Raw genomic sequence first — 27,337 nt, 5'->3', positions numbered from 1 at the left:
CCTTGCAACCAGGTCGGGAGGTACTATCCGTTAGGATCTATGTTTAAGTTCTAGGCCTACAAGTATTGTGTTCTAAAAGTGCTGATTTCTGACAGTGGTCCAGGTGGCCCTGTCTTGTAAATATCCCTTGTAAATTCTGCCCGTGCATCTGGCACAATGTAAAGTGTGTGTTTTATCTAATGTATGTTTATTGGAATACAAAGGCTATTTTTTAGATAACCTTGTGTGGAGGTTCCTTTGTGGTGGGCCTTGGGTGTTGTTGCTGGGGTGCGTGCGCAAATACTTAACTCATATCACCTCCAAGTTTAGCCTTGCTGCTCGTGCCACGTTACCTAGAGGGCGAGTAGGGGTTATCTTGGCGTGTAACTCCCTTGCCCTGACCTTAGGAATGGTGATCCCTGACTGACCTCGACGCGAGTCTTGGCCAGCCAGGGTCCCATTTCTAACATTGGACGCAGCGGTGAGGATAGGGATTTGTGTTTGCGTTGTACCACAGTGGCGACAGGCCACACTACAAAACTCTGCATTTTAGATAAATCACATTTTGGGGATTATGGTATGGAGTTTGCTAAAAATGTCATTTCTGTGGAAATGTTTCTTGTGCACTTTGAGTTAGGTGTCCCTAGCTCGGGAGGGTAGATCATCCCCCTAAGTGCAGTGTGTTTTCTGGATTCACCAGGAGGGTGGGATCCAGTGGTGGCAGCATAAGTGTGTTCAGTGCATGTGTCCCCCGTCCCTGCCCTGGAGTTATGGTACCTGTGTCACGTGTGGTCAGGTTGAGAAATCAGGGGTGGTAGAAACTGCCTTACCAGTCTGGGGAGGGGTGTGTGTGGATGAATGGTGTGTTGCACTGGACGTGTGTGTGAGTTCTCTGGATGGGGAGCTTGCTGAATGCTTGTGTACTCTTGTTTTGCTCAGATACCTAAAGTTCCGTGTGTTAAACTTTTCCCAAGAACGTCTGCAGACAGTGGAGCCTGCTTCTGATTTTCTGTGGTCTGTTTAGAGACAGATATTTGGAGTTGGTAATGTTCTGGGAGGAGAGAGGCATAGGGGATGGAGTGATTCCAAAAGGAGTGGCTGAGGTGTCTTCCAGCCCAGTGTGGTGGAAGAGGTTAAGTGTAGCCCAGCTAGGTCTCGGTGTAGGGGCTCACGTCCTGTCCCAAAAGGAGAAGGAGTGGGTGGGACTGCATGTCTCCAGGTGCCCGAAACCCAGTGTCAGGGCCTAGAATGTTTCTGAAGGGAACGTCAGGTCGGGGACCTAGGCTGTACCAATAGGTCATTTGAGGAAGATCTCCCAGAGTGTTTGAAGAATGTAGAACATCAATGAACATGATTTCATGGGTGGGCCTGAAGCTCATGGGAGTTTCCCCTGCCCTGTGCCATTGTGTTAACTGTTGGGGAGTGACCCTAAGGAAAGGTTCTGGTCTTCCAGCCCAGTGTGGTGGAAGTGGCTCAGAGGAGCACAAGCCTGGTCTTCGTAGTCTGGGTGTTTTTTTTTTCTTAGGAACACCAGGTGAGGGAGCCTAGCATGTCCGTATGGAGCGTCCTTGTAGGGAGATCTCCCAGTGTGGAGAGAACGTGGAGCGCCTGTAAGCAGGGCTCTAGTAGTTCTGTTATCTGGCAGTACCGCTCCAGTTGGGAGGGTGCAGAAGTCCAGATGGAGGGGTGCGAGGGGGATAGGTTCCCCAGTGGAGTAACCAGTGGGTCAGGGGCCAACCAGAAGGGTTGTGTCGCCAAGGAGTGACCAGGGTGATGCCACTTCTGTCCTGAGTGTCAGGCAGACTTGTACACGACACATTAGTTATGTGTCACCCTCAAGGAAGTCCTGGTGCGCCAGGCATCTGACCAAAGGGGTACATCCCTCGGTTGGGGAGCCAGTAGCCGGTGTGTCCGGATCTGGACGTAAGGGCAACTGTATGTAGTGTCCTGAAGGAACTCCTGCCTGAAGAGAAGGAACTGGGTAAGCTGCATGGGGTATTGACCTGCAGTGGTTGCCTTGCTGCTGAAGGAGGAGTGAATTCGAATCCCATGTGGTAGACCAGTTAAGGGAGCTGTGACCTATCTGTCATGACCAGCCTGGTGTCCTGTAGGCACCGCACTGAGCCGCGTCTGCCTTCGGCCGCGCAGCCTATGCCGCTTGCCGTCCCCGTCTCAACGCGGTCCGTGAGCCGCCGCCTGCGCCGCATCTGGCAACCCGCAGAGTGCAACGCCTCACTACACCGATCTTGTGCTGGTCTGACAGTGGTCACTGCTGCTGATGGAGCAAGGTCCCGAACTGGTGGGAGAGTTGTGTTCTGGAGGGTGCTTCAGAAGTAGAGGTAGGGTGGGTCATTCTTGCCCGTGACCTCTGGTCAGCCTGAGGGTGCGGACCCTAGGTTGGAGGATCAGTGGTAGTTTGGAACTAAACTGAGAAAGGGAGTGGAGAATGGCTATTGTAGGCATGGGGTTACTACCCCCCACTCTATGTATTGGCAGGGACCAGTGGTATCTGGATGGCCTAGGGCCTGGTCCTAGCCGTGGACAACTAAGGAGTACCAGTGGGGTAGCCTAGTTGGGCCTGTTTTTTTTTTAAGAAGGTGCTTGTCTTATGGATAGACATGGCGTAGAACCGGAGGGTGTCCCTGCAGTGCGGGCCCGCGTCCGTGTTCTATCGCCCCAAGCAGGGAAGTCCATCACGGTGGTGATTGTTCTCCCATGCGTTTTGGCTGGAAGGGGGTTGTGTTGGACTTGGCCCTTCTGGCAGGTTCACCCCTGAACTTTTTGCCTAGTGATTTCTGGTCTTTGCGCACTTTGACACTGTGGCGCAGTGTAAAGTGCGTGCTCTCCCTGAGTGCATGTGTGAGATTGGCCTGCTCTCCCATAGGAATGCATGGGGAATGTCTGTGTCCCTGGTAGTTCCTGATGCGTGAGGCGTGCATGGTCAAGTTTGGTATGTGCGAACTCGTGAGAGTGAATGCTGCGCAACGATGTATGTGGCATGGTTGTGTCTTGTGCGGAAGTGCTACTTCTAGACATGGCTGTGTATGTGCTGTGAAGGTGCTGGCGTGTGATTGGCTGGAGCTGGCTGGGATGCCAGGCTCCAGGAAGTCTGTGTGGGTCTGCCCCGGTGGTGAATGGAGAGATTAGCATGCTGATGTGAGGGAGGGGCTGCGCCTGTGTCCTGAATGAGGCTGGGTTTCCCCCACACAATGCTGGCTCCGCCCCCTGTGCGACTGATGACCCTAGCCTGCCTGATGAATGAAAGGGGTGGTTGAGCCATCAACAGTGCTCACAGACCAGCTGCGACTGGTTCTGCCCCCACCCTGCACCTACAGACAAAGGAAAAGGTGTATAAAAGAGGGGCTGTGACCCCATGAAAATGTTCTTGTTTGCTGCTTGAATCTGCCAGGGGCGTGCTGCTGCTTGGGCCCAGGGGAAGGCTTGCCTCCCCTGGGCTCTGCCCAGCCCCTGGACTCCTGAAGGACTTTTGCTGGACCTTTGTTTGCTATAGCGCTTGGGAGCGCTGTATTTACCCTCCAAGCGCCTGGAAGTCCTTTCTTTCCCCTCCTAGCGCAAGGAGCGCTTTATTTGCCTGATAGCGCATGGGAGCGCTTTTATTCTGCCTCTAGCGCTTGAAAGCGCTGTGTTGTTCCCTAGCGCTCGGAGCGCTTTATTTTGCTTTGCAGGTGCCACCCTGCTTATGGCTGCCCTAGCGAGTGCCCACCTCGCTGTTACGTTTATTTTTCACTTCGAGGGTGACACCCCTCAGTTATGCCCAAGTGTTCACCGCCGCAGCCGCGGGCAAAACAGGAAGTCAGGCTGCGTCGCGCCTGACTGTAGGCGGGACTTCCGGTTTGCTGAAGGAAGTCCCGCCCGCCGCCGTCCTCTGATTGGCCAGGGCGCCCGGCCGGAGAAGAGGAGCCCGGAGCCTTGAGGGCTCCACCTGCCAAGTCCCGGTCCCGAGATGGGGGACCGGGTGAAGATGCCGGATGTTGCGTGACAGGGCTCCCAGAAGTGAGGGGAGCCCCGGAGGCGGAGTCCTGCGCTGTCCCCGGAGAGGGGACACAGAGAGAAGGGACGCCGGAGCCCGGTAAGGAGTGGGGCCTCGGGGCGGTCCCTGGTTGTTCTTCGAGCGGCCCCACATGATAGCGGGCCGCTCCAACGATGTTGCCAGGGCACCATAATGGTGTCACCTTCCTGAGCGGCCCCGAATGGCAGCGGGCCGCTCCCACGTTCCCAGAGCATTTTAGGAGCCAGAGTGCTCCAATGGGACCCGTTGTTTCTCGAGCCCTGAGAGGCTCCAACGTTGGCTGCAGTTCATGGAGAGCCCGAGAGGCTCAGGTGGCATTCCTGTCTTACGAGCCCAGAGAGGCTCAAGTGCCAGACCTTTGTTTTGAGAGCCCTGAGAGGCTCTCCCTTTGCATATTATCTTTGAGAGCCCAGAGAGGCTCAGGGGCCATTTGTTTATGCAGAGCCTGCGAGGCTCCCACGTTGGCCCATCCTTGCCTGCACCAGTTGCCCAGCACTTTGTGGGCAACTGCCACGTTTAGGCTGGTGTACATTTGGCTTATTACAGCCTGCCCTGACTCTGAGACACAGGGCGTCCTAGCCCCAACAAGGCCAGTTGGCCTAGGGAAAGTCACAGGTGGTGACTAATGTGGATTTTGCTATTGCTACGTTTAGGTTCTGGCGCAAGTGGCGCAACCTGGACTTTGTGAGTTCTGCGCTAAAGGTGATTTATGCTCTAACTGAGGTTTAGATGCTGTTATGATCTATGTCCTATTGCTTTTGGGTGCTAGGAAATGTACAATGTGTAGTATGTTTTGCGCACCCTGTGTTCTGCACCTCTGAATGTGTTGTTGATGCATCATGTGCCTTGTTCCTTACACCGCTGAACGTATGTTGATGCGTCATGTGTTCCTTACACCGCTGAATGTGTTGTTGATACATCATGTGTTTTGTCCCCAGGTCTATACCCCTAAATGTATGGTGATATTTAGTTGGTTGTTCTTGCTAGTACAGGTGGTGCTAGTGAGGTCCTGGTTCCCTGCGTGACCTGTTCCTAGGGTGGTTAGGATTGCGTAGGTGGTACTTACCTGATTACCAGTAGTTACTTGTATTGAGCTACAGTGATTTTCTGTTATATTCTAAGTGCTATTCCAAGGGCGTGGTACTGAGCTCGCCCCCTGACCAGAGTCCCAGGACCAGTGGACTCTATTGTGCCTGCCCTGACAAATTGCTGGGACTTGTCTGATCTCTCTTGGGCCCCTGGGGCCTCGCTGAAATGTGCCTCGCTCATTCCCCTCAGCAGCTCGTGCACGGCAGCCCGTCCAAGCCTCGAGCAGCGCCGCTCTACCCTAAGCCGCGCCGCTTCACTGGGCCGCCCGCATCCTGCCTTCCCCTCCTCTTCTGAGCCGCACACATTGGTCGCCCCAGAGAAACGCTTGTACCTTGCCGGTGGCCCGCTCAAGCCTCGAGCCGCACCACTCTCCCCTGAGTCGTGCCGCTTCGCTGGGCCGCCCGCTCAAGTTTACTAAGAAGGTCACTCGCATTATCCTTGCAACCAGGTCGGGAGGTACTATCCGTTAGGCTCTATGTTTAAGTTCTAGGCCTACAAGTATTGTGTTCTAAAAGTGCTGACTCCTGACAGTGGTCCAGGTGGCCCTGTCTTGTAAATATCCCTTGTAAATTCTGCCCGTGCATCTGGCACAATGTAAAGTGTGTGTTTTATATAATGTATGTTTATTGGAATACAAAGGCTATTTTTTATATATCCTTGTGTGGAGTTTCCTTTGTGGTGGGCCTTGGGTGTTGTTGCTGGGGTGCGTGCGCAAATACTTAACTCATATCGCCTCCAAGTTTAGCCTTGCTGCTCGCGCCACGTTACCTAGAGGGCGAGTAGGGGTTATCTTGGCGTGTAACTCCCTTGCCCTGACCTTAGGAATGGTGATCCCTGACTGACCTCGACGCGAGTCTTGGCCAGCCAGGGTCCCATTTCTAACATAATGTATGACGCATCATTCCGCAAGGAGTTACAGATACGTCAGTATTTCTGACGTATCTGGAAGCGCAAAAGTGACGCATTGCTGGAGTGTGTCACAAAAATGACGCAACTCCAGCAATGCGTCCTTTCACATGGGGAAAGCCCCATGTGAAAGGGCTTGCGTCAGTCTTACGCCTGCTGTGAGGCAGGCGCAAGATTTTGACGCAACAGCATCCTAAAAGTGACGCAGTGAAATCTCATAGATTTCACTGCGTCACTATTACGAGGCTTTTTACGGAGGAACGCCCCCGCTGCATACATTATACCTGACACAGGTATAATGTGACGCAGGGGTTTAAAAAGTGACGCATCTACCTAGATGCGTCACTTTTTAAATATGGCGCATTTTTTACACCGCTGGTGCGTCACAAAAAGTGACGCACCGGCGGCGCAAAACTGATGCAAGGCCTTCATAAATAAGGCCCTCGGTATTTTTTAAGAATGACTTACTCTTTAGAAACTTTACACATTATGAACTTCCATAAGGCCTATGCTTCTTCTGATCCCCTTTGCCGTATCCCTTTTCCACCTCTATTGGAAGGCCCAGTTGCTTGCCTACACTGTAGAGTCCACTGTCTTAATCAGGTTCCATATGTCACAAACTTAATATCCCGACGGGTCTCCTATAGTCAACCTAAGATTATCAATTCTTTGTTGACTGAACCATGTACTTCCACTCTCATTGTTAATTCTATAGCTTCAGAGGGTCTAGCCAGTTTTCTTATAAATGTTAAATCTCTCTAAGCACTCAGTTGAAATTTAGGATTTACTTTCCTCAATGTGGCAGAGATTGGTTTCCTTACTGAAACATGGCTGATTGTTTCATCCGCCCCAGCTATTTAACAGGCTCTTCCCAATATCTATGGTATTCTTAGAGTTTATAAGCTGGGTAAGACAGGTGGGGGAATAGCCATTATTTTTAAAGACTCCATAATTGACGCTGCACCTGTAGACTGGGAGAGATATGTATATTTAAACCAGAACTTTCCTCTAAAGTTTGCTGGAAAGGCGCCCTAATATATCGCCCGCCTAGACCTAAAAAGGAGTTTAATCAGCACCTCTTGGAACATATTACTTCCCATGTTTTGGCGTCCACACAAATTCTTCTTCTGAGTGACTTTAATTACCATCTGGAAGATTCCACTAATTTAGAGACAAGCCAACTTATCTCGGACTTAGCCACTCTTGGCCTGCTCCAAAAAGTTAATGGACCTACTCATGCTGATGGTAATACATTAGATTTAATTTTTACAAACACTACTTCTCTAACTTGCCAACCACTGTTACCGTTACTGTGGACGGACCATTAACTTATTGGTTTCAGGATTCCTTAGGCAATATGGATGGAGAGGCCTCCCAACTTCCTTAATAAGCTATCCAGATTCTGGTGGAAAATCATTTCAGACTCTTTTGCTCCAGAGTTTGCCCGCCATCTCGGCAGATACAGATGTTGATCAAGCCATTGCAGATTCCCATACAGCCATAAATTCGGCCTAGGATAAGTTTGCCACTGTTAAACTATACTCCAGTTTCACTCAGGGTTTCCATATGCCTTGGTACACTGCTGGCTTAAGAATAGAGAAATCATCCAGTTAAAAGTTAGAAAAACGGTGAGGGCTCTCTAACACCCTTAGAAATACTTTCCTCTAAAGGTTGCTGGAAAGGCGCCCTAATATATTGCCCGCCTGGACCTAAAAAGGAGTTTAATCAGTACCTACTGCTTCCCATGTTTTGGCGTCCACTCAAATTCTTCTTCTGAGTGACTTTAATTACCATCTAGAAGATTCCACCAATTTAGAGACAAGCCAACTTATCTCAGACTTAGCCACTCTTGGCCTGCTCCAAAAAGTTAATGGACCTACTCCTGCTGTTGGTAATACATTAGATTTAATTTTTACAAACACTACTTCTCTAACTTGCCAGCCACCGTTATCGTTACTGTGGACGGACCATTCACTTATTGGTTTCAGGATTCCTTAGGCAATAAGGACAGAGAGGCCTCCCAACGTCCTTAATAAGCTATCCAGATGCTGGTGGAAAATCATTCCAGACTCTTTTGCTCAGGAGTTTGAGTACCCCGCCATCTCGGCAGATACAGATGTTGATCAAGCCATTGCAGATTCCCATACAGCCTTAAATTCGGGTTGGATAATTTCGCCACTCTTAAACTACACTCCAGTTTCAATCAGGGTTTCCATATGCCTTGGTACACTGCTGACTTAAGAATAGAGAAATCATCCTGTTAATAGGTAGAAACACGGTGGGGGCTCTCTAACACCATTAGAAATAAGGAAATCTATAGAGCAGCTTTAAAAATTGTACCATCAAAATATAAAAATGGCCCAGAAAATCTTTATCTCCAATCAAATCAACCAAGCTAGACACTAGTCTAAAATGCTCTTTAAAGTTCTTAGTCTTCAACCCTGGAGCTTGTGCACAAGAAATCCAAGCATCAAAAGCTCTTTATGATGCCCTGGCTAATCACCTAGAAGACATAAAAGACATCTACAACAACTTTCCTAGCTATTCTGAGACAATTAATTCCACCATAATTCGTTCTGACAAGAATAGTAGCCAAAACATGTTCAAAGCTTTCTCTTTGGAGGAAATTCAGAAGTTGCTTACATCAGCCACATCTGGTTCTCCTTTGGATATCTGCCCTCCTAAAATCTCTGGTGCTCTTGCTGATCAGCTTGCCCCTGATGCCCATTCCCTTTTCAATCTTTCCACCAGCACCAGGAAAATACCATTAATGTGGAAGATGGCTCAGGTCAAGCCGATCTTAAAAAAAGCTAGTTTGGCTTCCTACATCCTTACTAACTAACTTCCAATCTCATTGCTTCCTTTATTAGGCAAACTACTGGAAGACCTAATAAACAGACAACTCACGGAGTACCAAGAAATTAATGAGATTCTAGACCCATCCCAATCAGTCTGTAGACCATCTCATAGCACAGAGACTGTTCTTGTGGCTGCTACTGATCACATCAGATGCTCTCTTGAAGCTAATGTACCATCTAGGCTAGTTCTGCTGTACTTGACTGTAGCATTTTATACAGTGTCCCATCCTAGGTTTTCCATAGGCTGCAAGAGATTGGAATTTACTGTACTGCACTCCAGTGGCTTGACAACTTCCTCTCCAATAGAACTAAAACAATCACCTTGGGCTCTTTTAAATCCTGCCATCTGATTCTGTTTAAGCCCTTCTCTTTTCACCATACATGTGGCCACTCTCGTCAAAATGGTTACAGCCTTTGGGTTTGAAATACTCTAATATAACAATGATACTCAGCTTATAAACTCCCTGGACAACAACTTGACCAAAGCTAAAAAAAATGCTTTTTAGCTGGGATGTCAGCAATTGCTGCCTGGATGGCAGAGAACTGTCTCTAACTGAATGCCAGAAAAACTGAGATTATGTTGTTTGGTCATGCCTATCAATTTTGTAATTCCGATCGGGGGCCCACTGAAGTTGGCACAGCCCCTATACCCAAGGAGGTTGTTTCAAACTTGGGAGTCTGTCTCAAACAATCTCTTACTGTGAAAGAGCAGGTATGCTCAAACACAGACTCCTGCTTACATGATGTACGACTCCTGAGGAAAGTCTTTCCACTTCTTCCTCTCAAAGCAGCGAAAACTTTGGTGCAGGCTCTTGTTATCAGCCGTTTGGACTATGGCAACACCTTACTGGCCTCCACTAGAGAGACATTGCTATCAAAACTACAGGTCATTGAGAATAAGGCGGCCCGTCTTGTGTGTAACATTCCATCTGGGACTCCCTCGGCTCCCCTTTGTTTCTTGCACTGGCTTCCTATACGGAAAATAAATATTTTTTTTAATTTGTTACCTCAGTAATAGGGCCCTGACAGGAGAAGACCCCAGCTACCTCACTCTGAAGCTTCTGCAGTATCGCCACTCGAGACTTCTTAAATCCAGTGATAAAGCCCTGCTAACTGTCCAGCGGGTCATGCAGTCTCGTTCTGAGGGCAGGTCATTTTCCTTCCTAACACCTAATTATTAGGACAAACTACCACTGAACATTCTAACATGATTAGACTACTTTCTTTTTAGGAATACTATTTAATTGGCTTTTTTCCCCTTGTACGCAACTCACTGCTGCGCCTAGATAGCCCTGCTGGGGTGATTTGTGCACATTATAAATTATTATAACGTTACTCATTTGTGGGTGGCTACCAGTCCCTCCCTAAACTCCTTCCTAACCCTTACTTAACCTTTCCTCATGCCTCCCTAACCCATTCACTTTACCAGTAAGTATTCCCTATTTTCCAACCACTCCTCCTGTCCCTCCTACATTTACAACTACAACGTATACCTATATTTATGGAGACGCTGCAGTCTTGGCAAAGATCTTCACACAGAAAAAGATAGGAGAAGCTTGTGATTAGCATTTGGCAGTTCATTTGTAGTACTCTTGTAGTACTGTAAAATGTAGCACAAAATATATGCAGCTTTTGAATCTAAAATGAAATATAAATTGCAGGACTGCAAAAGCTATTCATTAAAATATTGATCATCAGTATGACCAGTTAAACATTTTTCATTTTCCTAGAAAATAATCATATCTCATGGAAGAAAATAATATACGAATTGTCTGGAATATCAATCATTACACTTACAATGTAATTTTCATCTCCATACTCTGAAGACGAAGGCAAGGCTAATTCCTATCTGATAATAACCTTTGTGTAAAATGATTCATCAAACTTACACAACACTATCAAACTAATTATGAATGCCAAACTCCTTCACCTCAAACGATAACTCAGGCCAGAGATCATGGCCAATGAACTGCAGAACATATGTATGTAGCGCAAGGCCTAGACAAAGTTTAAGTTCACTGGATTCTGTACCTTCAGTAATATCCATCCTTAGCAGACCTTAGTAGACCTAGGTGGGGCCTTAGTAGTAGATCTGGCTTGTGTATGCTGAGATCTTTTTTACATATGGATTTTGAAAAGTAAGTGTTAGAAATGGGATCTCTGGTTGGCTACGGTGTGCGCCAAAGCCAGGCAGAGACCATCACTCTAGTCAGGGCAAGGGATTTACACGCCAAGATAATCCCTGCTCACCCCCTTGTCAGCTTGTCACGAGCAGCCAGGCTTATCCCGGAGGCAATGTGTAAAGCGTTTGCACAACACACACACACACAGCAGCAACACATTAGGCGCACCACAAAAGGAACTCCACACAAGGTTATATATAAAAATAGCCTTTGTATTAAAAGAAACACATTAGAATAGTAATCACACAATGTACACTGTGCCAACTGGCACTGGGCAGTATTTACAGGGGATTATATACACATGACAGGGCCACATGGACCACTGTCAGACTCATCACTTAGTAGAAATAGTAACAGTAAGATTTATCATAGACTTAGAACACAACCCGTAATTGTAGCACAAGTAGTAAATGTAGAACACAACCAGCAACTACTGGTGAAGTACTGAACTGAGGCCTACATCCTGCAACGTAAATCACACTATGCAATATTAATCAAATTAGGCATAAAAAAACACCCTATGCATAGATCACTTTGTGCAAATCATTATACCATGACATTTGTATTAGGCCATTGCAATAGGCGTCAAACGCAGTTGGCCCAGACCTCATAAGCATAGACCACCTTATGGATCACAAACTTATTACGCCCCCTAGACAATAGTTCTAAGTGCACTTAGCTCATTAGTCGCTCCTGCGCATAAATATCACTGCTCCCAACCTGCCACCATGTCACCCAAGAGCCCATTGGCCTCCCAGTGGCAGTCCAGTGCCTTGGCGCTTTCCACCTGGACTGCCAGGGAGTTTGTTGGGGAGACTCCTTGCTCCACCCAGGTTCGGGGGGTCCACCGTCGAGGTTCCACCCCCGGTCAGTGCCTAAATAAACCGGGCCACCAGCGGGGCCTCTCCGGGAAATATAGGGAATGCCAAAAATGCCCATAAAAATCCGTGGGACCTAGAGTGACTCCGGCAGCTACCCACTAACCTCTGGGGCAGCCGCGACCCTGGCCACGCATGAAGAGGCAGTTACGGCTCTGAGCTCGTCTCCCTTATTGGAGACTGCCCCTGGAGTGGAGGAACGGCCGCAACTGCCCACGACCATGCGGCACAGCTGCGGCAATGCAGAAATGTGCCTTGGACTCCTCTGGCCGCCCCCACAGGCACCGATAATGTGCCTTGCCTCCAGATGCAGCCCTCACTCATCGGGTCCGTCTGGCGCAGGCTGGTCCGGCACTCTGGTCTTCTACTCTGGCACCCCGGGGTTCTCTAACACTTTTGGGAGCCCCGCTTCGCGAGACAACACATGCAGGGCTCACACCGCGGCCTTCAGAATCCCTGTGTTCCACGCACCCGGGTCGCGGCGGTGATCTTCCTTTGGATCTGGGCAATGCGGGGTAGGCTCCCACTGAAACAAGGACAACTGCGGGGTGGGCACCCGTGTTCCTGAGCAGCAAAAGGCGGGGTAGATACTCGTTTGTAGGGTACCGATGCGGGGTGGTCTCCCGCTCGGTTTTTAGCCTAAATAAGCTGGGTGGGCATCAGTTTGTAAATAAAATGCCTAAGGCGGCAGTAACGAGGGGTGGACTCCTGCTTTCCCAAATGTAAAGTAAGGGGTTAATCCCACACGAGGCAGCTTCGCGCTGCAGGCCACCAGCAGTCCTCCTTGGCAGGAATACAGCGCTCACAAGTATCAAAGTCAAGAACTCAGAAAAAATAAGTAAAGCTCTATTCCAATTGCAAAATAAAGCGCTCACAGGTGTTGTAGTACAACGTCCAGGGAAAGTCCTTTAGAGTGAAGGAGGGGGCAAAGGCTGGGCCCAGGCAGGCCAGCTCCAGCAGGGAGGTAGTCCTTAGTGGCGGTTCCTCCTGGAGCTCAGCAGCAGCAGGCCCCCCCCAACTCAGGAACAGCACCCAAAAGCACAACCTTTTTCATGGGGTCACAGCCCCTGCATTTATACTACTTTTCCCCTTTGTGTCACAGCACAGGGTTTAGGGATACCAGTTAGAACTGGTATAAGGGAGCTTTGGAGCACTTCGTTTTGCTCAGCTCCTCTCTCCTTTGTTAGGTGGGGGCTCAGGGATCAGATGCACCACAGGGGGTGGTTCCAGCATTGTGGAGGGAAGGCACAGCTCTATTCAGGTCCCAGGTGCAACTCCTCCCTCCCATCTACATGCAGATCTCCCTATTCATTACTGGGCAGAGTCCCCCTGGCTCCTGGAACCACACACACCATCCAGCACCTGTCTATCACAAGCCAGACATGCAATTCACATCAGACCGGCAGACACACAGCACACAGAACTGCCAACTTCTACACTTGGCATTTCTCCACCAGTCACCATAAATCTGCGCACACCATTGCGCAGCAATTATTCTCACGAGTTTGCACATACTAAACTCGACCCTGCACTTCTCTCACACCAGGAATTACCATGGACACACATGTCCCCCATGCATGCCTATGGGAGGGCAGGTCAATCTCACCACACGCACTCGTAGCGCGCACGCACTTTACACTGGGCGACAGTGCTAATGTGCTGAGAGGCCAAAAACTACCAAAATCAGGTCCAGCAAATGCAAAAAGTTCAGCGGTGAACCTGCCAAAAGGGCCAAGTCCAACAATAAGCAAATGCCCCCTGAAGTATCCTGGGGTTAGAAGTAGATTACAGCCATCTAGAAAATGCCATACCTTTCTTGATGATAAGCCATGTATTACACACTTTCCTAAAGGTGAAATGATTAGCTGTATTGTGAATATAAGGTGATAAGAACTTCATTTGTTGCTACCAGAAAAGAAAAGGAAAAGCTGCTACAGGTGGCATGACAAACCTATGTGATCATGAGAAGAAACACCAGAAGATGATATCAATGTGTGGGAAGACAAATACTCAACAGACCTAGGACTCTGGCAATAAACATGAAGAGACATTATAATAAAAAATCATTTACCTATTAACAGTCAATGTAATTTGAGCAGGTTGAAAGAGACAGGATTGTCGATGAAGATCAAGTAACAAATGAACTACCCACACTGAAGTTGATATGAAGACAGGGTGATATAAAGGGCATTGCAATAATAGAGCAAAGATCCTACAATGTCCTGCTCGAAAGTGGTGCTCATGTGTGATGAAAGAAAGGATCCTCTTAAGAACTCTCAGTTAAAAGAAACATTTAGAGGCAAATTAGCAATTCTTGGTCAAACATAAACCCAATACTGTGCTCAGAAGAGGTATATGACAAGAGATCCAATCAGGGGCCGCCTGATTCCACAATATTATGGAATAGCTTTGCCAGGTTAAGGTAACTATAAAATCTTATGTTCTGTGCTTACGAGTCCTTTTCTAAGAGGACTGTTGGTAGTGGACAGGTTTAGCTAAAAATATACACCTCTTTTTCTTAAGAATGTGGTTATTTCATCATACAGATATTTTAAGTTGATAAAATTCATCAAAAAAATGTATCTGGAAGTCATAGGTAACGCAGTCTGGGAAAATACATGTAACTTAATGTCACTTGTACTTTGGATTTAGGTATACTTTAATATAGATGTTTGTGTTTAGAAAATGTTATCTCCCGCTGTTGATTAAGAAATGTGGTTTGACACACTCAGATTTATGTTGCTGTGAGAAAAATGATATCTTTCTTGTACACATGCTGTGGTTTTGTGAATGTGTGTGGGCAAGGGTGAGGATGATCACAGTGTCAATTATTAGCTCTATTAGTTATAATTTGTTAAGACACACAGGGACATATTTACAAGGGGTTAACACCACCAGAACGTCTTGTTTGCTGGCGTTATGGTGGCGTTAACTCCTTCACCTTATTTACAAGGCGGCGTTAGGCCACTTAACCTGGCTTAACGCTGCTTTGTAAATATTGCCCCTATTCAGGCAGCATGAAAAGGATGTGCAATGGGTATTTCAGTGGGAATTTCAACACTACCCCATTGCTTTATGATGCTGCCCCATATATACAAGGTATGGGGCAGCGCCAAAAATACTTCCAAAGAATACCTAGTTTTAATCAGGCGATACGGGGAGAAGTGTTTTATTTCTTCTCATATTTTGCTCTTTCCACATGTGCTGTATCTGCATCACACATCGATAGAGCAAATCGCCTACATAGATTGTTTATGTGCAGGAATGGTTCCCTTCTGCACAAAAACAAAAGCCGCTCCCCACCCCCCTTGCTTCACCACTACCAGCGCTAGGGGTAATGCAATGGTACCCCATATTCTTGTGAATACGGCGCATCCCTGTGTTTTTAAACTGTCCGAGCGCGATGTTACTAATTTTGGTGTAACACCACACTCTCCCAGTTTCTTGCAAATATGCCCCACAATATATAAAATAGCGTTGAGAATTTTTAAGCAGTGTCTCGATGGTGACTAAAAGTACATTCTCCAAATGTGAAGATGAAGGAATGCCTCTAACTTCGATATGTGGCTGGAAGACCTTTAGGGATATTCTATCCCGGGAAAAGCAATGCACCTTGGTTACAATATTTTATATAATATCATCCCATATGAACAAGGCGATGAAGGTCGAAAATCATAGATGTTGATAGATGTTGTTCTGCGTTATTAAAGCAACTTTGAACCTATAACATATTCTTGGAGGGCTGTGCTCTTTCTTCAATATATATATTTGATTTAATTGATTTTATCATTTTATTTTTAGAGGTGGTCTTCTGCTGAATTCTTTCCTTTTTATATGTTTGTTGCCACGTTTAGCTTTTCAATGAATATACGTAATAAAAAAAGCTTCCAATTAGCAAGTCGAATCGAGCGGTAACAAATTATGAAATCTTTTTTCAAAGCTACGGCCATTTGACAAGCGATTCCAGTAATGCACAACTTTTTTTCCTGAGTCTCGACAGGCACAACATACCAAGCTTAACAGCTAGTAGATAGTAGATTGGATGGCTGACTTTCGCATCACTTGTGAAGAGATGAGTGTCTTTGGGCTGTTGTGTGAGGACTCCATTAACAATTTTCTTATCTGCAGTTTGTCATCGTCCTTCCCAGACAGCAGGCTTGGGGCTGAGCACCGGTGTCAGGCACTGAACGCTGGACTAGCCTCTGGAAACAGCCTTTCCAGTCAAATCCCTCGTCTGCTACTTCAGGCAATTTGTGCACAACATTTATTAATGAAACAGGAAATTGAGGGCTATAGCACAGAAACCTTTGACTTTTCATTTTCTTTTTAATAAACTCGCTAATGTTAAGTTACTACGTGGCAGCCTTTCGACCCCGAATTTAATTAGTGTTTGAATAAAAACAGGCAAAATAATTTTGAAAAGATTTAATGTTATTTGATTGGGAGAACAATTAATGCCTGGATCATACTAAGAATTTACTGGCAAACGTGTCTGACACACATTTGTCTTCCTAAAACGTCAGATTAAATTGTTTGAGTTATAAACACATGGATTAACATAAACCAAAATATTTTCTCATTTTTATAACTATTCTAATTCTCTAAACTTGGAAACATGAATTCATAAGTGTAGGGGTTATGATGTCAGTGGACATGATAACAGACACTTTACCATTTCAATGTTGTGTACCGCCAAAGAATGAACGTTGCAATGTGTCCTGTTTCCTAACAAATAACTATTTCGGACTCAAAAACAGTGGTGCAAAAAGTAGCCTGGTCTTACGCCCATGATTTCCTTTTAGAAGTGGAAAGCATAACAGTGGAAGTGTGTGCCACCAGTGGTGAAAATGGGTGTCAGCCCTCTAACACACCGCATTCATATTTATTTTGAAAATTAACCACTGTGAAAACATGATTTGGCTTTGACTTGAAAAAGCTATTGGTGGCATACTCTCAAATAAAACACCAGCCTTTTGCAGCTAGCTCATGTGATACCTTATTGAACTTCAAACTTTTAATTTGGAAACAATAAAAAATAAATCCTTTCTAGGAAAAAATATCTGCAGATAATTCACATAATACAGAGAGAGTGCTAAATGTTTTAGCTATCTGCAGTTGTTCAGATTGTGAGCACATTGTTATAGAAATATACAAAATGATTGCATTAGGAGAATAACTAAGGTTATAGTGTTATTTTTGTAATGTGGTAAGGTCTTATATATGGCTCTGAAGAGTGATAGCGCAGAAAGAGTCCAAATGCTATTCTCCTGTATAAGTTCAACCTGTGATTTACAAGAATGGGCTCCAACTTCAAGCTAAATCTTGTTTCCTCCAGCCAACAGATCTTTGCCACCGTTTTTAAATTAGAGCTAAATCTAATCAAGTCAATCATCATCCTAATTTACAGTTTAAATTCAGTCAATAATGAGAGTTTTAAGTAGATTTTCAAAGCTTTGTTCTCTTTAAGATATGAGTAAGTTATTTGTGTTTAATTAGTAAATCAAATAAATCTGTTTATAGAAATTATCAAAAAAATAATAGGTTGGAGTCCTCAATAATGCAAATTATATAGCATGTTCTGTAAAGGAATTAATCCCTATTCTATCTATCTGGTACATAACCTACATAGAACTCATAAAGAATCCTGGATAAGAGCAAGATCAGAGGAGCAACAAAATTAAAACCAGAACTCAAGCAGTTGAACTCTTCATATAGAGTAGTTCATCAAATTCTGCGAGTCTCAATTCTCAAAGGTGTTAGCGTACAGCTCCAGTAGCAGACCATACTAAACAAGCATTTGCAATGCAATAGGGCTCGCATTAGGAAAGTGTGAGCTATTGGTATTGTAAATGACAATTTTTTTTAAATATGTGTTGGCTTTGAAAATATATAAATTAATAGCATTGTTATTCACAAAGCCAATAGCTGACACTTTCCTAATGCGAGTCCTATTGGCTATGGCAATACTTGTTGGTAGCAAGCAAGGAGAGTGCTTTTGTGGTGCTGAGTGATGCTGTTGTGGTGCTGAGTAATGATGTGGTTAGGCTGAGTGATGTGGTGATGTCCCAGAGTGATGTGGTGGTGTCCCAGAGTGATGTGGTGGTGTCCCTGAGTGATGTGGTGGTGTTCCATATTGATGTGGGGGTGTTCCTGAGTGATGTGGTGGTGTTCCTGAGTGATGTAGTGGTGTCTGTGAGTGATGTGGTGGTGTCCGAGTGATGTGGTGGTGCCCCTGAGTGAAGTGGTGGTGCCCCTGAGTGGTGCCCCTGAGTGATGTGGTGGTGCCCCTGAGTGATGTAGTGGTGGCCCTGAGTAATGTGGTGGTGTCCCTGAGTAATGCGCTGGTGTACCTGAGTGATGTAGTGGTGTCCTAGAGTGATGTGGTGGTGTTGTGTGGCGTTCAGCAGTGTGAGGTGTGCAGCAGTGTGAGGCATGCAGCAGTGTGAGGCATGCAGCAGTGTGTGGCGTGCAGTAGTGTGTGGCGTGCAGCAGTGTGAGTAATGCAGCAGTGTGCAGCATGCAGCAGTGTGAGGCGTGCAGCAGTGTGAGTCATGCAGCAGTGTGCAGCATGCAGCAGTGTGAGTAATGCAGCAGTGTGCGGTGTGCAGCAGTGTGTGGCGTGCAGCAGTGTGAGGCGTGCAGAAGTGTGAGGCGTGCAGCAGAGTGTGGCGTGCAGCAGTGTGTGGCGTGCAGCAGTGTGTGTCATGCAGCAGTGTGTGGCGTGCAGCAGTGTGTGGCATGCAGCAGTGTGTGGCGTGCAGCAGTATGAGGCGTGCCGCATTGTGTCGTGCAACAGTGTGCAGCATGCAGCAGTGTGAGTAATTCAGCAGTGTGCAGCAGTGTGTGGCAGGTAGCAGTGTGTGGCGTGCAGCAGTATGTGGTGTGCAGCAGTGTGAGGCGTGCAGGAGTGTGGCGTGCAGCAGTGTGAGACGTGCAGCAGTGTGAGGCATGCAGCAGTGTGAGTCATGCAGCAGTGTGAGGCATGCAGCAGTGTGAGGCGTGCAGCAGTGTGTGGCGTGCAGCAGTGTGTGGCGTGCAGCAGTGTGCAGCATGCAGCAGTGTGAGTAATGCAGCAGTGTGCAGCAGAGCTTGGTGTCACTCCTATTCCAGCGGCTGGAGTGAGAAATTTAGGAGTCTGGGTAGACTCTGCGCTTACCTTCAGGGACCACACCAAGAAGGTGGCTGCCACGTGCTATGGAATTCTGCGTGGTACTAGGCCGGTCCTAAAGTACTTTGATCCCCCTACCAGACAGCTTGTAGTCCAGGCCTCAATACTATCTCGGCTGGACTACGGCAGCTCACTGTTGTTAGGGGTGAATCAAGCGGAGGCCTCTAGGCTCCAAAGAGTACAAAATGCCGCGGCACGAACCATTGTGGGCCTCCCCAGACATTGTTCAGTGTCTGGTACCATCACGGCCTTGCATTGGCTCCCGGTCAGACAGCGAATCAAGTTCAAGGCGCTGTGTCTGGCCTTTAAAATTTTGAAATCTTCTTCGCCGCCGGCACTTGCCAATCTCCTCACGCCCTATACGCCTTCGAGATCCTTGAGATCGGAGGGGCTTCATTTGGCTGTCTGTCCACGCTTCAAGCTGAGCAGAATGGGTGGCCGCTCCTTTAGGGTGCTAGCGGCAGGTTTATGGAATTCGCTCCCGGTACACGTCCGAGCTCTTGAAGATCTGCTCGCCTTCAGGCAGGCGATTAAAACTTTCCTGTTTCCGGTGTCTAGTTAATTTCTTTTCTTTTATTGTGTGTTATGTTACAGCATCTGTCAAAGCGCCAGGACGCCGCTTTGCTGGGGCAGCTGCGCGCTATAAAAATACAAATAACATAACATAACATAACATAACAGTGTGAGGTGTGCAGCAGTGTGAGGCATGCAGCAGTGTGAGGGGTGTGCAAAGTGCAGCATGCAGCAGTGTGAGTAATGCAGCAGTGTGCAGCGTGTGGCAGTGTGAGGCTTGCAGCAGTGTGTGGCGTGCAGTAGTGTGTGGCGTGCAGCAGTTTGTGGCAGGCAGCAGTGTGTCGTTCAGCAGTGTTCAGCATGCAGCAGTGTGAGGTGTGCAGCAGTGTGAGGAATGCAGCAGTGTCTTGCGTGCAGCAGTGTGTGGCGTGCAGCAGTGTGTGGTGTGCAGCAGTGTGGCATGCAGCAGTGTGCAGCATACAGCAGTGTGAGGTGTGCAGCAGTGTGAGGCATGCAGCAGTGTGAGGCGTGCAGCAGTGTGGCGTGCAGCAGTGTGTGGCGTGCAGCAGTGTGAGGCGTGCAACAGTGTGAGTCCTGCAGTAGTTTCAGGCATGCAGCAGTGTGTGGTGTGCAGTAGTGTGATGCATGCAGCAGTTTGAGACGTGCAGCAGTGTGAGGCATGCAGCAGTGTGAGGAGTGCAGCAGTGTAAGTCGTGCAGCAGTGTAAGTGCTTTGATACTAGAGTATGCATGCTCTCGTAGCAGTGTGCACACGCTCTGCTGCGACAGTGTGCGCGTTCCATTCTCAGGGTCAGTGCATTTCGGTTTCTTAGTCACAAACAGTATGAATGAATCATGAGAACAGGAAGAAGGACAGTCATGTGGGGCGTGCGTGTTTTCTAATCAGAAAATGTGAGTGAGTGAACCAACGCAATGGTTTGTAAACAACAATAAATGCGGACATTAAAGGAAGGGAGGTAGCGAACGAGCATATGGGGTGTGAGCGTTAATGAAAGTTAATTGTTGTAAGAGGGGGAGCAGGAAGTGAGGCAGAGCGCGCGCTGGCGAAAGCAGTCTGCTGCTTTCAAGTCTGGTGCCAGATGCCAGCTTCGCACTTGAATGCCTCACATGCACTGGCCATAAAACGCATTCCAACGGTCTTTGGGACCATTTTCTGGTGCCCCTTACTAAATCTCTTGCATAGCGATCGCTTACGCGATAGCTAGACGAGACCTAAAGAGTATCAACAGGTAAAATAAAGGAAAACAGGTGTAGCAGTGGCTACACCCATCAGGGTAGAAAAGGAAAAAAAAGTCACCTCCAAAGTGGCAGGGCTGTAATAATCGTCGTCGTGGTGCAAGGAAAAATTAGAGTCCATGAGAAGCCGATGTTAAAGGCATTCTCCTGCTTTTTAACAGAAACACGCACTAATATAAAAGACTTTAGCATATAATAACAGCAATGGTGTGGGTCTGGTCAGTCCGGTCCAATGAGAAGACATCTTTTGATGGTGGGCAGCTTTATTCATCCTTTACCATGGCAAACACATAGAGCTCAAAATCTACTATCAAATAAGTATCAGACATTTCTAAACATGTGTGTAACTGGGAAAATCTGCCTTGGATACAAGTTTTTTGGCGTGTCTATTCTACCATTTATTCAATGTTTCACTAAAGACAGAAACATTTGCTAGCATATTTCTGGTTACGTAATAACATTCACATTTCTAATAAGTATATGTTTATTGTTAAAATGACTGATTCTCTATTCAGTATTTTATGAACATGAAATAGATAGGAAGTTCAAGCTTGGTTCATCAAGAATATGTAGCTTAAGAAAGGAATACATTTGATAAACCCAGTACATTCTGCAGTTATGACAAAATCTAAGCAAGTCACTTTAAGATCAAAACTATCAAATACATTTGTGCATGGTTCAGCTTTTCAGGAAAGCGCCTATCCATAAAAAGATATGCCTAACTGAGGTCTACCAGTGCAAAATGAATGCATGGTGCACTTTGCACATTTTACCATGTGCCATTTAAAAATATGTTTAACATATTAAATCTAGGACGTTATCAATGTTGTTTCTTGTTTTATGTCCAATTTTCTACTTTAACAAGAGCATGCACACTTGTCTCGAATATATAATGGCAAGATGGCAAGCTGTGTTTAACCACCTCAGCACGCATAACAATACCAGGTGTGGTGGAAGTATTTCTGTGACACATATTGAGGCTCAAAGGAGGCTCTGTGGGCTTGTTTGGGCACACTATGCGCACCCTTCATACTGAAGCTGACTACTATTAGCTCACATGTCTGTTGAGGACTGATAGTGGTGGTAGCAATAATGATTACAGGTCCATGGCAGACCTTTGTGCTCGTCCCTGCCATGGAGAATCACCTATAGGCCTCTACTACCTTTATTTTTTCATTGGTCTGCCAGTCCCCTGTGACATGGATGTTGTATGTGAATGGTTGATGGCTGTATGTAAAGGATATGTGTGGAGTGTAACACATGTGGCCACATTCACAAAGGAATCCATTCTTTGCTTCCAACATCCAAGTGGTATCTAAGATGGAGGATGGGAGAGTGTCCAGTTGAGTAGCTTTGCGCTTTATAAATGATCTCACTCATTCATTCATTCATATCCTTCAAGCCATTGCAGTAATCCTTTGTAATGGGGGAGTCTATTCGGCGTGGTAGAGTGGAAACAGGTTGCCCCTTTGAAACTTAGGTTGTTTTCACTGCCCATTCCAGGCTCACTGTTCACTGAAAGGGTTACCCCCATGATAACAGGTAGTTAAGTGAGGCAGCGTTCCTTTCTTTTGTACCCATGTCTCAGATGGACCATTATGAGTGGAATAGCAAAGGGGCCAGAACTGCCCTCTTGTATAAATTAGTATAAAGATATGACAAAAACTTAAGGTCATGGTTCCAGGATTTTGTTACTAGGTTTTGGGGTGTTCACCCCAGTGGTGGATGAAAAAATCTCTCTATGTTTCAATGCTTTGGAGGCAACTCCTTTTGCCAGACTTGGAACCAGCACCCTTAGGAACTTCGAAAAGCCTGCCAGGAGGGACTGTAGAACTTTGTTTTAAGGGTGATAGCTGACTAACTGTCCAGGAGGGGCATTAGAGGTGTCCTTGTATAAGATAGATACTTCACAAAAAGAGAAGGCTGATGAAGAAGACTAGGAAGGATGAGCCAAAGATGTTCTCTTCAGCAACTGGTACGGAGCTGCTACACTCAATTTGTCCCCGCAGTGTGAACTGATATGTATGAACCCACAATCATAGGGTACTGGAGAATTCAACTGCATCTGAGCTCTGACGTGAAGCCAAAAAGTGTCTAGACAATAAAGGAGTCTGGTTTGCAATCCACGGCCCTCTCAAAGATATATTAAGAGTAGACAATGTTCATCACCAAAGAGGCTCGCCCAGACTTGAGCACTTACTACTACCACCATAGCTGGGCACCACGTTTGTTTGGGAGGAGGGTTTTGTGATTATGCTAGAGGAAGACCCCAACCTTCAAAATCTTTTGAGCCACGAGCATGTTACTTTCCTCCCACCTCATCAGCTGATGCTAGCACTGCCTATTCACTGCACCAATGTCAAAGAAACTGCCCTTGCACAGTGAAGACACTGCCCGCTGTGGGGGATGGGCCATGTGGAGCACATAACTGAGATGCACTGCTCTGCTGACCACCAAGGAATATTGATCCTGCCTGTGCTCTTGACAATCAAGCAGGCAACAAGGTACTGTGGCAACCAGGTGAATAACAAAGGGTCGGAACAAAGCGCACATCAATGGGGAAGGAATAATCACCAGTCCTGGCTGGGGCAGGGTGCTCATCCCAAAGATCTCAATGCCCCCCAACTCCTAAGAGTATCATTGGGACTGTCAGGATTCTTGTAGTCTATGTTTTATAAAGCCTTGCTTGTGTCTCTGGTAAACGTAAAACGTTTTTCTGGAGAACATGCATTATCATTTTGTGTCTGTTGACATATTATGTACTCTATTCCATGTGCGTTATTTAGTAAAGTAACCTTTCTCCAATCCATACTCAAATTCTATACCCAAAAGAAAAAAACTGAGATCAGGAAGGGCACCACAATGAATCATCTTTGTTTATAGGAGAAACTCCTTTCAGGTCTAAACTTGTAAACGATGGAACACTCTGCTCAAGGAAATAGGGAGCATCATCAACCACTTACAATACAGAAAAGAACTAAAATCTTGGCTTTCACTCACGACATGAAAGAACCACGGAAAGAATAGATATAATTAACAATATCTAAGAATGTTTATAGCAAGACCCCATTTGGTTAAGCCCTCAGCACCGGAGAAGGGGGTAAAAACAGTTAGAGGGCTACTAACTATTTGCCACAAACGTACATGGCCCAGTAAAGCATTCCTAATGATGTACAACATCAATGTATAGCAGCAGGTTCGTGCATGCACGTCTTCTCCTTTCTCTTATACTTTCTGCAACACACAACACAAGCTTGTGAGCTGTTGAAGCCAAGTAGAACAGCTATATCTTACCTTCAGTCCCCTCTCACCCAATTGTTCACCAAATAGGACAAACTACACCCAACATGCTCTCAATCATACACCGGGAGGGCATCAAAGATAGTGATGAAATTCAGACCACTTCCGTGACTTGGTCAGAGGCACAAGGGGGCATATTATCAAGGGGGTTTATCTCCGCTTTTTTGGCTTTAAAAGCCAAGAAAGCGGAGATAAAACTATCTCCCTATTACCTAGCTGTCGCTAACACTAGTTAGCGACAGCTAGTAGGAGATAGCGACCATCTTGGGCCCCACTTTGCATGTCAGTGATATTTATCACTAATGACATGCAAAGTGGGCGTGCCAAGATGTTAGCGACTGAAAACAGTCGCTAACATCGCTATCTCCTATTACCAACCTTTGGAGATATTCGCGCTAAGCGCGAATATCTCCAAAAGCTAACACCTGCCCTGAGCAGTTCTTAGCCATGTTATCCAATGGGAGGTGGATAACATGGCTAAGAGCATTAGCTCGGTAATGCATGAATATCGCTGACTTTTCAGCGATATTCATGCATTGCGGCGATTTTTATCGCATTTGCGATAAACTTTGGTAATACCAAGGTTTATTTGCGGTAAAAATCGCCGCAGCTCAGCAGTAAATTTTTGTCTCTAACCAGGCAATAGCGATAATTATCGCTATTGCTTGGTAATATACCCCAAAGTTTTTTGTTTTTTTTAAATACACATATGGAGTAGCTACTTAATCAAAAAATAGGAAAGCGCATCATAGGGGGTATAGAAAGTGCTATATAAAAACAATTCTATAATACTATACAATGTTTGATGTGCCGCCTCAAGTTTAGGTGGTCACTGTGAATATTACTAGATTAATTTATTTAAAAAAATGCACAGGGTTACTGTATACACCTCATGTAGCATAGACTTATTCAGAAAAAAGTATGCTCGAAGCATACTGATAAAACTTGACCCAATATTTCATGTACTGTTTGCTTTGCTGACCTAAAATTACATTTTTTATACTAAAAATGTAATCAAAAACATAACGTTTGTTTCAGGCTCATGGAGGATCATGTTCAATGCCGATGATCTAAATTTGATTTATTGACTTGTGTGTTGTATTCAAATGTATTAACAATCTGAGCATTTGCCACAAACTTGCACTCTGGGGTTGTCCACTTCCACACTGGCACCATTTTGGCCATTGTCTGATCCACTGTGTTGTATTTCCTTTCTGTGTCACTTGATCCAAATGTAGCCAAAGTTTGTAAAATTCACCCCCATCGATTGAGTCAAGCCATGGTGGACTTCATTTTCGTATTATTTTACAAATTTTGGCTACATTTGGATCAAGTGACACAGAATTTATTGAACCCCATACCGCCCATTTATAAATACAGGGTTTAGAATTAATGAGTGGAGCTGCTTTTGAAATGTGCCAGAAAGTGTTTCACTGTGAAGACGTTACATTTGAGACTCAGATTGATTTTTTTACTTGTGATCATACATGCTAGTATGATACATGGATTAACTATACAGCCCTGATGAAGTCATTGATGCATGTAAATAATGCTTGATGAAACAGGTGTTGGCTGCAAGGAAAATTTATTTTGGGAAATAACCATTAAACATCGTTTGGACTAACCATCTGACTTGGACATTTCAAGTGCTCAGGGGGAATTCTTTGTCATACATGAAACGAGCTGCTGAATGGAGAACAGATTTAAGGGGGCACAGGTGGGATTTGGGGAGGCCAGTAAGAAGAGAGCTGCAGTAGTCCAGTCTGGAGAGAACCAGCGATTGGACCATGGTTTTAAGGTCATGCTCCGGGAAGAAGCGCCGAATCCCATAAAGAAGGCGCAGTTGGTATCGAGCAGACTTTGCAATGGAATTTATGTGGGAGAGTAGACACCAAGGGATTTTGCAATGTTGACAATAATGGGTTTATTGTTAAGTAGATTCATCTGATCCATCCATGATTGAACCAGGGGAGGAGAAAGTGAGAAGAGGAGGATGAATTCAGCTTTAAAGAGATTCAGAATCAGTTGATGAGTTAACATCCAGTTTTGAATGGAGTCGAGAGTAGCGCTTACGATGGACAGATCGTGAGTGGAGGCAACCTTGAGGTAGATTTGAGTGCCGTCGGCATAGAGATGATAGTGGATCCAGGATTTGCTTAGGAGATTTCTCAATGGTTCTAAATAGAGATTTAACAATGTGGGTGCAAGTATGGAGCCTTGAGGAACACCTTGACCTACCGCCAAAGGAGATGAAAGACTATTCGCTATTTTGCTCATTTGGGATATATCAGAGAGGGAGAGAGCAAACTAATTAAACACAATGCCCTCCATGCCCGTTCTCTGTTGAAGGGTGTTAAGGAGAGTGTTGTGATTGACAGTGTCAAAGGCTGCAGAAAGGTCAAGGGGAATAAGAAGACAAGACTCCCCAGAATCGAGTATCCGCAGCGCGTCATAAATCACTTGCAGCAGGGCGGTTTTAGTGCTGCAGTTTTGAATGAAGCCGAACTGGAAATTGTCAAGAAGGTCATTATCCTTGATATGACAAGAGAGTTGTTTCGCTACACATCTTTCTGTGATTTTTGCAAGAAAACGTAGGTTAGTGATGGGGCGGAAGTTGTTGAGGTTGTCCGCATCAGCAGTGGGTTTTTTAAGCAGAGGGGTGATCTGCCCAGTTTTGAAAGAAGCAGGAAGGGAGCCTTAACAGAGGTAGAGGTTATCCAAAGTGGTCCAATAGGACAGAGAATGGGTATAGAAGGCAATGGCACTAGGGATGGGCTCATGAGAATGGTTGAAAAACTTTGTTTCAAGGATGTATTTGAGGAGGGCATCTTCGCAGATGGGGTGCAAGTTCTGCCAAATGGCTATGGATTTGCGCTCCTCTGGGGGGGTAGGATGACTGACCTGATCCACAAGTGATTTCACTTTTTTGTCAAAGAATTTAGCCAATTCTGCTGCTTTCTTTGTAGAATCCTCCAACTTCGAGGTTGGTGGAGAGCAGTTTGGATTCTTGATGAGATCGAATAGTTTTTTGGGTCTATTTTTGGCCGAGTCGAGGAGGGTTCTGAAGTGCGTCGCTTTTCTAAAGAAGATATCCTTGTGGTACTCGGATCTTGCTGAACGAAGTGTGGGCAATTTATCGGGGGAGGGCACTTGTCGCCATTGTTTCTCCAGGAATCT

The sequence above is a fragment of the Lissotriton vulgaris genome, chromosome 1_1 (genome assembly GCF_964263255.1).
Source record: "Lissotriton vulgaris chromosome 1_1, aLisVul1.2, whole genome shotgun sequence".
Classification (NCBI taxonomy): domain Eukaryota; kingdom Metazoa; phylum Chordata; class Amphibia; order Caudata; family Salamandridae; genus Lissotriton; species Lissotriton vulgaris.
Note: the sequence above shows the minus strand (reverse complement) of the source record.